The following is a 14,308-nucleotide window of genomic DNA, read 5'->3' as shown; positions in this document are numbered from 1 at the left end:
CTCCTTCTACAAATTTATATTACATTGCAACTTGATGGCCCCTACATCGCTCCTACATCGCTCCTACATCGCTCCTCCATCGCCCCTTCATCGCTCCTTCTCCAAATTTATATTACATTGCAACTTGATGGCCCCTACATCGCTCCTACATCGCTCCTACATCGCTCCTCCATCGCCCCTTCATCGCTCCTTCTCCAAATTTATATAACATTGCAACTTGATGGCCCCTACATCGCTGCTACATCGCTCCTCCATCGCTCCTACATCGCCCCTTTATCGCTCCTTCCACAAATTTATATTACATTGTACTTTGATGGCCCCTACATCTCTCCTCCATCGCTCCTCCATCGCCCCTTAATAGCCCCTTACCTTAATTTATATAAAAAAGCCCCTACATAGCCTCTCCATCGCCCCTTAATAGCTCCTTACCTTAATTTATATAACATAGCCCCTACATAGCCTCTCCATCGCCCCTTAATAGCCCCTTATCTTAATTTATATAACAAAGCCCCTACATAGCCTCTCAATCGCCCCTAATAGCCCCTTACCTTTATTTATATAACAAAGCTCCTACATAGCCTCTCCATCGCCCCTTAATAGTCCCTTACCTTAATTTATATAACATAGCTCTTACATAGCCTCTCAATCGCCCCTTAAAAGCCCATTACCTTAATTTATATAACATAGCCCCTACATAGCCTCTCCATCGCCCCTTACCTTAATTTATATAACATAGCCCCTACATAGCCTCTCCATCGCCCCTTAATAGCTCCTTACCTTAATTTATATAACATAGCCCCTACATAGCCTCTCCATCGCCCCTTAATAGCCCCTTACCTTAATTTATATAACATAGCCTCTACATAGCCTCTCCATCGCCCCTTAATACCCCCTTACCTTAATTTATATAACATAGCCCTACATAGCCTCTCCATCGCCCCTTAATAGCCCCTTACCTTAATTTATATAGCATAGCCCCTACATAGCCTCTCCATCGCCCCTTAATAGCCTCTTACCTTAATTTATATAATCCTTACCTTAATATATATAACATAGCCCCTACATAGCCTCTCCATCGCCCCTAAATAGCCCCTTACCCTAATTTATATAACATAGCCCCTACATAGCCTCTCCATCGCCCCTTAATAGCTCCTTACCTTAATTTATATAACATAGCCCCTACATAGCCTCTCCATTGCCCCTTAATAGCCCCTTACCTTAATTTATATAACATAGCCTCTACATAGCCTCTCCATCGCCCCTTAATAGCCCCTTACCTTAATTTATATAACATAGCCCTACATAGCCTCTCCATCGCCCCTTAATAGCCCCTTACCTTAATTTATATAGCATAGCCCCTACATAGCCTCTCCATCGCCCCTTAATAGCCTCTTACCTTAATTTATATAATCCTTACCTTAATATATATAACATAGCCCCTACATAGCCTCTCCATCGCCCCTAAATAGCCCCTTACCCTAATTTATATAACATAGCCCCTACATAGCCTCTCCATCGCCCCTTAATAGCCCCTTACCTTAATTTATATAACATAGCCTCTACATAGCCTCTCCATCGCCCCTTAATAGCCCCTTACCTTAATTTACATAACATAGCCCTACATAGCCTCTCCATCGCCCCTTAATAGCTCCTTACCTTAATTTATATAACATAGCCTCTACATAGCCTCTCCATCGCCCCTTAATAGCCCCTTACCTTAATTTACATAACATAGCCCTACATAGCCTCTCCATCGCCCCTTAATAGCTCCTTACCTTAATTTATATAGCATAGCCCCTACATAGCCTCTCCATCGCCCCTTAATAGCCTCTTACCTTAATTTATATAATCCTTACCTTAATATATATAACATAGCCCCTACATAGCCTCTCCATTGCCCCTTAATAGCCCCTTACCTTAATTTATATAACATAGCCTCTACATAGCCTCTCCATCGCCCCTTAATAGCCCCTTACCTTAATTTATATAACATAGCCCTACATAGCCTCTCCATCGCCCCTTAATAGCCCCTTACCTTAATTTATATAGCATAGCCCCTACATAGCCTCTCCATCGCCCCTTAATAGCCTCTTACCTTAATTTATATAATCCTTACCTTAATATATATAACATAGCCCCTACATAGCCTCTCCATCGCCCCTAAATAGCCCCTTACCCTAATTTATATAACATAGCCCCTACATAGCCTCTCCATCGCCCCTTAATAGCCCCTTACCTTAATTTATATAACATAGCCTCTACATAGCCTCTCCATCGCCCCTTAATAGCCCCTTACCTTAATTTACATAACATAGCCCTACATAGCCTCTCCATCGCCCCTTAATAGCTCCTTACCTTAATTTATATAACATAGCCTCTACATAGCCTCTCCATCGCCCCTTAATAGCCCCTTACCTTAATTTACATAACATAGCCCTACATAGCCTCTCCATCGCCCCTTAATAGCTCCTTACCTTAATTTATATAGCATAGCCCTACATAGCCTCTCCATCGCCCCTTAATAGCCTCTTACCTTAATTTATATAATCCTTACCTTAATATATATAACATAGCCCCTACATAGCCTCTCCATCGCCCCTAAATAGCCCCTTACCCTAATTTATATAACATAGCCCCTACATAGCCTCTCCATCGCCCCTTAATAGCCTCTTACCTTAATTTATATAACATAGGCCCTACAAAGCATCTCCATCGCCCCTTAATAGCCCCTTACCTTAATTATATAACATAGCCCCTACATAGCCTCTCCATCGCCCCTTAATAGCCTCTTACCTTAATTTATATAACATAGCCCCTTCATAGCCTCTTCATCGCCCCTTACCTTAATTTATATAACATAGGCCCTTTATGGCTCCTGTACAGCCTCTGTAATTGTATTGCCCCTTCATTATAGAAGGTAGGGCATTAAGGTAAGGAAGGAATGTGACCCTCTACAGTTTTAAATTTAAGTTTTAAAAGGATGACAACATTTATAAAAGCAAAGCTCTGAAACGGTAGAAAAAAGTTTAATGAACATTAATAATGTAGAGTGTCAGAACTGAATAGTCAGAACATAAATTTAAAATTCGAAACAAAATTGTAAGTAAATTTATTGAGAAATTGCTTACATGCAGGAAAATGCTTAAGGACGTACTCACATTTTTTGGACTTGATTATAGATATGATTCGCTTATAACATTCTATTTTGTTGTCCTAGGAATCAGTATCCCAGAAATCAGATTAATCGGATAATTTTGATACATAAAAATTTGTTCTAAGTTAATAATTAGTATGCTTAAAATGGACGTACGGATATTCTGATAATGATTATAGACTTTCTAAATCGTACCTTTCTACTACAGGAATCACATGCCTAAATTAACGAAAATAGCTAACCGTTACAGACGTACGGACTGATCCTTAATATAGAAAAGCTTTGCTTTTAAAAAGTTAAAAAGATTTTTTGAGGGGATTGGGTAATAATTTTCTTGGGTTGAATTTTCTGGGAGGGTGGAGATACCCTCCCTCGAAATAATTATAAACCCTCTATGAACTTAAAAGAAGCTTCACTGTAAAGGAGAACCATATAGGTTCAGCGGTTAGCTTTTCTACAGACAAAAAAAAGATTACTACTTTATATAATAGGTTATGAAAAAGGAAAAAAAAGCAAGATAACAAGGATAACAACATTCACAAAAGCAAAGCTCTAAAATCAGGAGGTCAAACATAAATTTTGTTAAAATTAGCGTAAATCTATAATACAAAGTAGAATGATGTCTGTCCATCAATCTGTCTGTCTGTCCGTCTGTCTGTCCGTCTGTCAGTCCTTAAGATCTCGGTAACCACTGGACCGATTATATTCTACTATTCAGGGAATATACCTACTGGTCCTGTGGTGGTTTTAGGCTATTTTCTTGGGGGGTGGGATACCCCCAACCCCCCCAAAAACAAAAAAATCCCCCCCCATTTTTTTTTTGCTGAAGATTTTCTTGGTCCTATTACGAATTTCGCCAAAAAAAATTTTTATCACCTCTTGGGGCAAAGCCCCTAGAGGCTAGGGGCGAATCTGCTAGTATAGAATATAGTAAAAGGGCATAATTTTATTTTTAGTATTTGATTATAATACTAAACCTTGTTGTCCTAAGAAACATTACTCCAAAACCCAGATGAATGGGACAATGATATTATACAAAAAAATGGACGTACATACTTTCTAGTAATGAATATAGTATTGTACCCAACTGTTATAGAAATCATTCTGCAAAGTTTGAAATCGATAGGATATTTATAACATGTCTAAATTAAAGAAAATGTCGTCAAACCGTTTGGACGTACGGACAAACCAATCCTTACTATAGAAAAGTTTCGCATTTAAAAAGGAAAATTATAATGAAAATATAATGAATTAATAAAATAAATATAAATAATATAATAACATAATGAAATAAAGAAAAAAGAATAAACTAAGAGAATGAAATTTTTTAGTTAAATAGAATATTGAATAAGGATCATATAATGGACAAACAGACAAAGTAAGTTATAGAGCAGACTTTAAGAGAATATGCTATTACTCAAAGATTATCACGAAACCTAAGTCTTTTGAAGCATAATTGAGAGACAGACAAAATAATTTATAGACTGGATATACATATGTCATGGGAATATTCACTAAAAATCTCAACAGTCTATCTTTAACAATAGCAGAGAAAACCACATGCTTAACTTAATGAGAAGAGCAATGACGAAAGGACTAACCCTAATTGTAGAAAAGTCTCTCTTTTAACAAAAAAAGTATTTTTTTTGGTCTGAAGCTTAAAAATTTCATAAACTGACTAAATTCTCCATTTAAGGGAAGCTTCACATAGGTCATGGGATGGTTTTTTGCTTTTTCATTTTCAGATTTAAGCCCCTAATTGGTTTAGGCTATTTTTCTGCCTCCTTACATTAAAAAGAGCGCAGCTGCAAGTGAATAAGAAAAGAGAAATATAAAAGAAGAATACATATTATCCTATTATATAAAGTAGTAAAACATAAACAAACGTTGGAGTGGACAAACCTAGGAATGGGACAATCGTCGGAGTGGACATTGCTTATGTAAAACGCAGGAGTGTCTTTTATTTTATTTATAAGATAAAAATCTTTCAAAACAAAAAAAAATCTTGAATATCTTTTCTCACAGACTGAAATTTTAAAATCAGTCTAACAGTTTTCCAAAGTAGGTAAGTTCTATCGAAAGGCAAAGGTTTGAAACAGATAGAACATTTCATTAAACTAAAACATATTTTTTTCTCACATTGTTTACAACTGTCAAATATGTTTTTTTATATGCCTAACCCCTGCAGGGGGCTTATTTGTATATTTATATCTTAACCTAACCTAACCTGTGTAGAAATAACTAAACAAATGTTGTTGAAACCTAATTTTTAAGATATTATAGACACTTCTGCGTTTTACTTATATAATGTCCACTCCGACATTTGTCCGAAACATCCTGCGTTTGTCCACGTTAATAAGGCTTTCTGTTCTGAAACTTAAGATCTCAATAACTACTAAACAGATTGGGCTTTCTATTTCAGGTAAGCTTAATATTTGTCTTGTAATGGCTTTAGGCTATTTTATTTTAAGTCGAGGGATGGTTTTAGGCTATTCTATTTTAAGTCCTGGGAAGGTTTTAGGCTTTAATTCATTCCCCTTTGAATACAGAGCCAATAGATGCTGGGGGCGTAGCCGCTAGTCGATATACAAAGTTTTTTTTTGTCTGTAGCAAAGGATCTCGTTTGCTGCTAAACCGATATGATGTATGTCTGTCTGTCTATACCGTAGGATCTTGCTAACCGCTGAGTCCTGAGATGATTTTAAGATAGTTTATTTTTTTTCCTTATAATAAAATAACAGGATATTTGTCCATAAAAAGCGAAGCAATATCTTAATTTTTGTTGTTGGAACTGTTATTCAGTTGATTATACCAAGGATCTAAAGGAATAAGACAATGGCCGATAAATTTTTATCCATCCCTAATAACGATACACAAAATTGCAACACTACAACCAAAATATGACAAAAGTCCCCAAAGTTTTGAGCCAACGAATAAGAAAACTTCATTATAAAACTTTGGAGACTATTGTAAAAATTGCCTAATGTTTCCTTTCTCCCTGAGATTATACAGACTATCCTTAAACTAATATTTACATTAACGTAACAGGATGTTTATCAGTATCAACTGAACCGATATGCTTCTCCTTTACATTGAAGCTTATTTTACTCGCAGGAAAAGTTTTCATTTTGGGGAGGGGACCAACACTTTCAGCCCCCGGAAGGTATCACTTCCCTTAAATTCTTAACCTTCCCCCTCCCCCCCCTCTCCACCACATCTATTCATTAAAGTACTCCTAGGGTCATCTATGGGATTAGCCGTTAGTGACTTAAAAATAATTCAAGTGCAATGATATATTTACCAAATTAATACGATAATTTTGTATACATTTTTTATGAAAAAAAATTATTTTGCCAAAGGCAGCCAAAAAATAAGCAGCAAATATTTCAAAAATGCTCTGATAATCAGAGATCTACAGGGATAAGACGATTGTCGATAAAATGATATATATACATATATACAGTGTGTTTTTTATGAGAACTTTTTTGAAAGCAATTTTACCTTACTTATAGTTATCAGAATTTAATGATTAATGGCTTATTCTCTTCTTTTTTATAACCTTTAATAGAAAAGCAAAAAATATTTCAGTTTTTATTCAAAAAGTACAGTAAATTAAAAAATTTAAAACTTAGGTGTCAACATCTAAAAATGGTTTTAGTGCATTTTTCTTATAATCTACCTTTGCAAGAATGGCTGCAAAACGCTTCAAAGTTGAGATATAGAGCTAAAAATTTATATAGATACTATTTGTGACATGTACTAGAACATTTTGAAATTTGAAGGCCATATCTCAACCAGGGAGGGAATACTGGCCCCCCAATGTACTCCCTCCATTCTTGGAAAGGGTAGAAGATTTGAGCATAAGAAAAATGCGCTAAAACCATTTCTCGTATTCATTTGAATCCGGTGGATAGGAACCGGTTCTCATCCATACGAAAAAACTATGTCTAGCATCGTATTATATCCAGCTTTCTACGAATATAGATATGTACAATCATAAGATTAAACCCAGTTTTTTTAGCCGGTGCCTTCGGCACCTCGGGCCTAAAAAAACTAGTTTTAATCTCATAATTGTACTTTTTATATCCGCGGAAAGCCGTTTATAATACTATGCGAGAAATAACTATTTTAGATGTTGACACCCATGTTTTGAAATTTTGAATTTACTGTACTTTTTAAATAAAAACTGAAATATTTTTTTGCTTTTCTGTTAATGGTTATAAAAAACGAAGAGAATAAGCCATTACTCATTAAATTCTGATAACTATAAGTAGGGTAAAATTGCTTTCAAAAATGCTCTCATAAAAAAAAACACTGTATATATATGTATGTTTATATATTAATTATTCCCATTGATGATTCACAAAATTACCCCTTCTTTAGTTTAGAATTAGTGGTTAAAACATTTAGACACTCAACTTAATGAACTAAACAATCACAAAACAATAAAAAGTCCCCAAGGTTGTTAATCTAACGAATAAGAAAACGGTATTATAAAACTTTGGAGACTAGACAGCACTCTTGGATAAGCCAACTTATAACACTTTGGGAACTATCCTAATCCTCCCTGGCGAAATGACAATGAGATTTTTTGGTAAATTTGTGGCAAACTTTATACTTAATAAATTAGCACTTGCCAAAATTATACTGGAGAGATATTTCATTGAAGGATAAATCTTTTTTTTTGCCCAAACTTTTCGTCAGCCAATAATAACAGATAAGTTAAACATTGTAAAAATAATATAGTAACTTAACTCGAGTTGTCAACGGCAGAAATTAGGTCCTGAGATGGTTTTAGGCCTGGAAAGGTTTATAACAATTTTATCTGTATTTCTTAAAATAAATTAACAGAATCTTTGTCTGTATGTATGAATGTCTGTCTGTACCGAAGGATCTTGCTAACCGCTGAACCAATATGGTTCTCCTTTACAGTGAAGATTCCTATAGGTCCTGAGATCGTTCTCTTTAATAGGGTAGCTTCTCATAGGTCCTGGGGAGGTTAATAACTATTTTATTTTAATCCTTATAATAAAGTAACAGGATCTTTGTCTGTATGTATGTAGAGGCTATGTTATATAAATTAAGGTAAGGGGCTTTTAAGTGGCGATGGAGGGCTATTAAGGGGCGATGGAGAGGCTATGTTATATAAATTAAGGTAAGGAGCTATTAAGGGGCGAAGGAGAGGCTATGTAGCGGCTATTTTATATAAATTAAGGTAAAGGACTATTAAGGGGCGATGGAGAGGCTATGTAGGGGCTATGTTATATAAATTAAGGTAAGGGGCTATTAAGGGGCGATGGAGAGGCTATTTAGGGGCTATTTTATATAAATTAAGGTAAAGGACTATTAAGGGGCGATGGAGAGGCTATGTAGGGGCTATGTTATATAAATTAAGGTAAGGGGCTATTAAGGGGCGATGGAGAGGCTATTTAGGGGCTATGTTATATAAATTCGGGTAAGGGGCTATTAAGGGGCGATGGGGAGGCTATGTAGGAGCTATGTTATATAATTAAGGTAAGGGGATATTAAGGGGCGATGGAGAGGCTATGTAGAGGCTATGTTACATAATTAAGGTAAGAGGCTATTATGGGGCGATGGAGAGGCTATGTAGGAGCTTTGTTATATAGATTAAGGTAAGGGGCTATTAAGGGGCGATGGAGAGGCTTTGTAGGGGCTATGTTATATAGATTAGGGTAAGGGGCTATTAAGGGGCGATGGAGAGGCTATATAGGGGCTATGTTATATAAATTAAGGTAAGAGGCTATTAAGGGGCGATTGAGAGGCTATGTAGGGGCTATGTTACATAATTAAGGTAAGGGGCTATTAAGGGGCGATGGAGAGGCTATATAGGAGCTTTGTTATATAAATTTAGGTAAGGGGCTATTAAGGGGCGATGGAGAGGCTATGTAGGGGCAATGTTATATAATTAAATTAAGTGGCTATTAAGGGGCGATAGAGAGGCCATATAGGAGCTTTGTTATATAAATTAAGGTAAGGGGCTATTAAGGGGCGATGTAGGGGCCATCAAGTTGCAATGTAATATAAATTTGGAGAAGGAGCAATGAAGGGGTGATATAGGAGCGATGAAGGAGCGATGGAGGAGCGATGTAGGAGCGATGTAGGGGCCATCAAGTTGCAATGTAATATAAATTTGGAGAAGGAGCGATGAAGGGGCGATGTAGGAGCGATGAAGGAGCAATGTAGGAGCAATGTAGGGGCCATCACAGTACAATTTAATATAAATTTGGAGAAGGAGCGATGAAGGAGCGTTGTAGGAGCGATGGAGGGGCGATGTAGGGGCCATCAAAGTACAATGTAATATAAATTTGGAGAAGGAGCGATGAAGGGGCGATGTAGGAGCGATGAAGGAGCGATGTAGGAGCGATGTAGGAGCGATGTAGGGGCCATCACAGTACAATTTAATATAAATTTGGAGAAGGAGCGATGAAGGAGCAATGTAGGAGCGATGGAGGGGCGATGTAGGAGCGATGGAGGGGCGATGTAGGAGCCATCAAAGTACAATGTAATATAAATTTGGAGAAGGAGCGATGAAGGAGCGATGGAGGGGCGATGTAGGAGCGATGGAGGGGCGATGGAGGGGCGATGTAGGGGCGATGTAGGGGCGATGTAGGGGCCATCAAAGTACAATGTAATATAAATTTGGAGAAGGAGCGATGAAGGGGCGATGTAGGAGCGATGAAGGAGCGATGGAGGAGCGATGTAGGGGCCATCAAAGTAAGTACAATGTAATATAAATTTCAAGAAGGAGAGATGAAGGAGCGATGTAGGGGCCATGGAGGAGCGATGTAGGGGCGATGGAGGAGCGATGTAGGGGCCATCAAAGTACAATGTAATATAAATATCAAGAAGGAGAGATGAAGGAGCGATGTAGGGGCGATGTAGGAGCGATGAAGGGGCGATGGAGGAGCGATGTAGGGGCCATCAAAGTACAATGTAATATAAATTTCAAGAAGGAGAGATGAAGGAGCGATGTAGCGGCGATGTAGGAGCGATGAAGGGGCCATGGAGGAGCGATGTAGGGGCCATCAAAGTACAATGTAATATAAATTTCAAGAAGGAGAGATGAAGGAGCGATGTAGGGGCGATGGAGGAGCGATGAAGGGGCGATGGAGGAGCGATGTAGGGGCCATCAAAGTACAATGTAATATAAATTTCAAGAAGGAGAGATGAAGGAGCGATGTAGGGGCGATGTATGAGCGATGTAGGGGCGATGGAGGAGCGATGTAGGGGCCATCAAAGTACAATGTAATATAAAATTCAAGAATTAGAGATGAAGGAGCGATGTAGGGGCGATGTAGGGGCCATCAAAGTACAATTTAATATAAATTTCAAGAAGGAGAGATGAAGGAGCGATGTAGGGGCGATGAAGGAGCGATGAAGGGGCACTGGAGGTAAAGGACTATGGAGGGGCGATGGAGAGGCTATGAAGGAGCCATCATGGGGCTATAGTATAGCCTCTTATCATAAGAGGCGATATTAACGCCCCTTCAAAGGAGCTATTAAGAGGCCATGAAGGAGCTATAGCATAGCCTCTTATCATAAGAGGCGATATGAACGCTCCTTAAAAGGGGCTATCACATCGCTCCATATGATAAGAGGCTATGCTATAGCTCCTTGAAGGAGCTATAGAAAATCATCGCCCCATATGGAGCGATGTCATGGAAAGGACTATACCCAAACTTTCTTTTTTTGTCCTTGGCGAATTGTTTTTTTTTAATTAGACTAGCATGATACAGTTAAATCAAATTAAAGAGTATCTTTATAAACTGATCAAAGTATAGGAAAACTGCGGCGCTAAAAGTTTCAACAAGCGGCTGAATCAACTTACTCTAGAAGTCTCAAAAACAAAATTGATTAAATTTTAATTCTAGGAAAATTTTCCAGTTATTTCCCTTTATCAAAATACAAAGTAGGGCTATTTTGTATTTATGTGTATCCTTTATAGTTCACTAAGTCGTTTGTCTGTCAGTATGTGCGCAACTTGCCTTACTTTAATCCCATTATATAATGTAAGAAATTTTTTTTTCTTAAGCTTAAGATTTCGAAAACTATTGAACCGATTGAGATCTGCATTATAAGGGAGCTTCGAGAAGGTTCCGAGATGGTTTTAGTCTATTTCCTTTTGATATCTAAGCCTTGAGATAGTTTTAGTCTTTCTGCCCCCTTCCTTCTTCTGAGAATACAGAGCCCTTAGATTCTAGGAATTAATTCACTAGTACAACATTTCCTTATGATTCTAATTAAGATAATTATAAACATATATTAAGAATAATTGTATCAAACGCATTGCTTAGGTCAAAGATACATTAATAATATTGTTTAACCATTATTGGACGGATTTTGTAAAGATTTTTAACATCTGCTTAAAATCCAGACAGACATTGCTTTAGAACAGAGTGAAGTGATTTTCAGATTTTAAACAGATGAAAAAAATATCATTTAAAGTATATCAAAAAGAATTAAATGTAAGAGAATTAGTAACAATGTTTAGGTGTAGTTGTAGAAACTAGAGGTTAAGTTATTTCTCAAATATTTAAAATCTAACAAAAACCTTTCTTAGACGGAGTAAAAGCTCTAATTAAAGAGCATTAAGAAAAAAATACTGATTAATTTTACTGTTTATTTATAAATCTACAAAGTTGAAAGTTTTAGCTATTAAATAAAACAAAGAAATCGTATTTAATCATTGCATAAAAAATAAATTTAACTTAATTGTATCTTTAAACCTATACAACAAAACAAGTTGAAAATTATTTTAAAATGGATTGTCTGTTTTCAATATGACTTTGCTTTGATACTAATGTTAAAGGGGTCGCTTCATGAAAAGCTTCAAGTCTAAAGTTTCTTCCATGTCGTTTTATAAAATATCAAGAATTCAAAATCAGACTATTTGTGAAATAAGTTTTATGAGATGTTCTAATGTAAGTGTCTTTATTAATCATATTCTATATACTAAGTACCTTAACTTGGCAATTGCAGTACATGAAACTATCCCTTTAACCTAAATGCAAAATATAATATTTTTGCTTCTTTGATTTAATTTTTTTTTTATTTTTGCATAATAATAAACCAATTTATCCCTAATATAAACAAACAAATAATACAAATTACATAACTTGACATAATATATCAATGAATAGCTTTTTTGTATGAAATAAAAATCTAAACATATTTTACTTTTAACTATCACATTAATTAAAAATAATCTGCAATAAATTTATCAGGATCGAAAACATTTGCTCTATCTTTTCTGTCGATCAAAATATTTTTTCTTGGGATAAAATGACCATATTTTAAAAATATTTTTTTTATGAAGACTAGAAAATAATTGAATTTAAACATCACACTACTATTATCACAAAAGATATTATTTCACCTTTTTTTTACAGTTTACATGAATATCAACTTATATTAAGTTTATTAAAGAAAGCCTGAAGTTAAATCAGTGTATTTCCAACGGGCTTCCTTTAATTTTTTTTCCCTTTTTAAGACATTTAAAATGCGATTTAAAAAAAATATTTTAAATATTATTACTTTCCCTCAAAGTGCCTAGTGAGCATAGAAGCCCTACCACAACCCCTTTTCTACGAATTAAATTGAAATAAAGAGGAGAGGGTTACTTTTTTCTGTATGTCTAAACTCTATGAAGCATATTCCAAAACTGATGAGGCAATTTAAGAGAAACCGCACAAATCTTAATGAAATAAAACGATCTTTAAATTTGGGGTACATGAGAATTTTGCTTTTTGGTAACATTACAAATCTAAAGCCATTTTTAATATGGAAAAATCCGAAGTCTTTTTTTTATACTTAAAGTTCTTGGATTGTTTGTTTATTTAATACATTTTAAATTCTAAGATACATTATTTTCTTTTAATAACATATAAAACATACTAGAACAAATGTATCCATAAGAAGCGAAGCAAATTAATCTAACAATGTCGATTTAAAGGGTTTATCTACCCCTAAACTACTTTTACTACTGCTACTGATCCGAAGACTATAAAAGGCCCTTCAATATTTAGAAATAAGTGACGTACGTATGGACACACTCTTATCATAGAGTAGTGGCGCTACTAACAATAAATGAACTATGATAATTATAAGATTTTGAGACAAGTATGAAGTTGTGCTCTGTTGGCGCATAGCTTTACAAATATATAATTTACATTATTATGATATTTGGTTGTGTATTAGACCATTCTAGATTCTCAATACAAAATGCACAGCCTAAGTACACGCTCTGTAGTTGTTGGGTTCAGGCTAGTTGCCGTACACTGTTTTTTTTAAACTGAAAGGAAGCAAAGAAGGCACATTTTAATTTGATTTTGTTCCCTTACAATATGTAAAATCTAAATCATATTTGCTCCTGATAGCCAGAAATAATATTTTTTTCTTGCAAAGAACATTTATACAAGTGATAAAAAATTATGCTTCCCATTTTTACACATAAGTAACAAAGCAGTTGACAGAAATAGAATAAATAACATCTTTAGAAAAACCAGATTCAAGCCAGAATGTAATGTTTGTTTTACAGTATCGCTTCTAAACCGATTAATATCCGATGGATCAGAACCGGTTCTCAGCTATACTGAAAAATTATGTATAGCATCGATATAATAATAATAACTATTTCAAATTTTTGCAAGAAGAAGATAATATTTTAAGACTGCTTTTAAAATGCTGCTTTGATAATTGTAACGCCAGTCATTAAAGGAACATTTGAATTGTGTAAAAAGATTAAACATAAGTTACATAAACAGTGTACAGCTGCTAGAACGTTGACCCTAAGTACAGACAGTACAGACAACTCACAGCACAAGGTTATCACGGATTCAGGGTATGCTTGTTCAAGTTTTATTTTAAAACATCAAAATAAAAATGTTTTATAATATATCGATAATATTGACCAGAAGTAAGTTTTAATGCATTATTTCATGATTAAAAACTTATCAACTCTTTTATACAATCATTTGAAACACTATTTTTACATCTAATGTTTTAAAATAAAATTTGAATGTTTTGATTGCATATATAAAGTCTTTGACAAATAAACATTATTTGGATCATCTCATTGGAAGCTTTTATTTCCAATTATACTTTTTTTCTCATAACTTTATTGGTAGCTGATAA

The sequence above is a fragment of the Acartia tonsa genome, chromosome 6, assembly GCF_053477335.1.
Source record: "Acartia tonsa isolate MP-2025a chromosome 6, ASM5347733v1, whole genome shotgun sequence".
NCBI lineage: Eukaryota > Metazoa > Arthropoda > Copepoda > Calanoida > Acartiidae > Acartia > Acartia tonsa.
Note: the sequence above shows the minus strand (reverse complement) of the source record.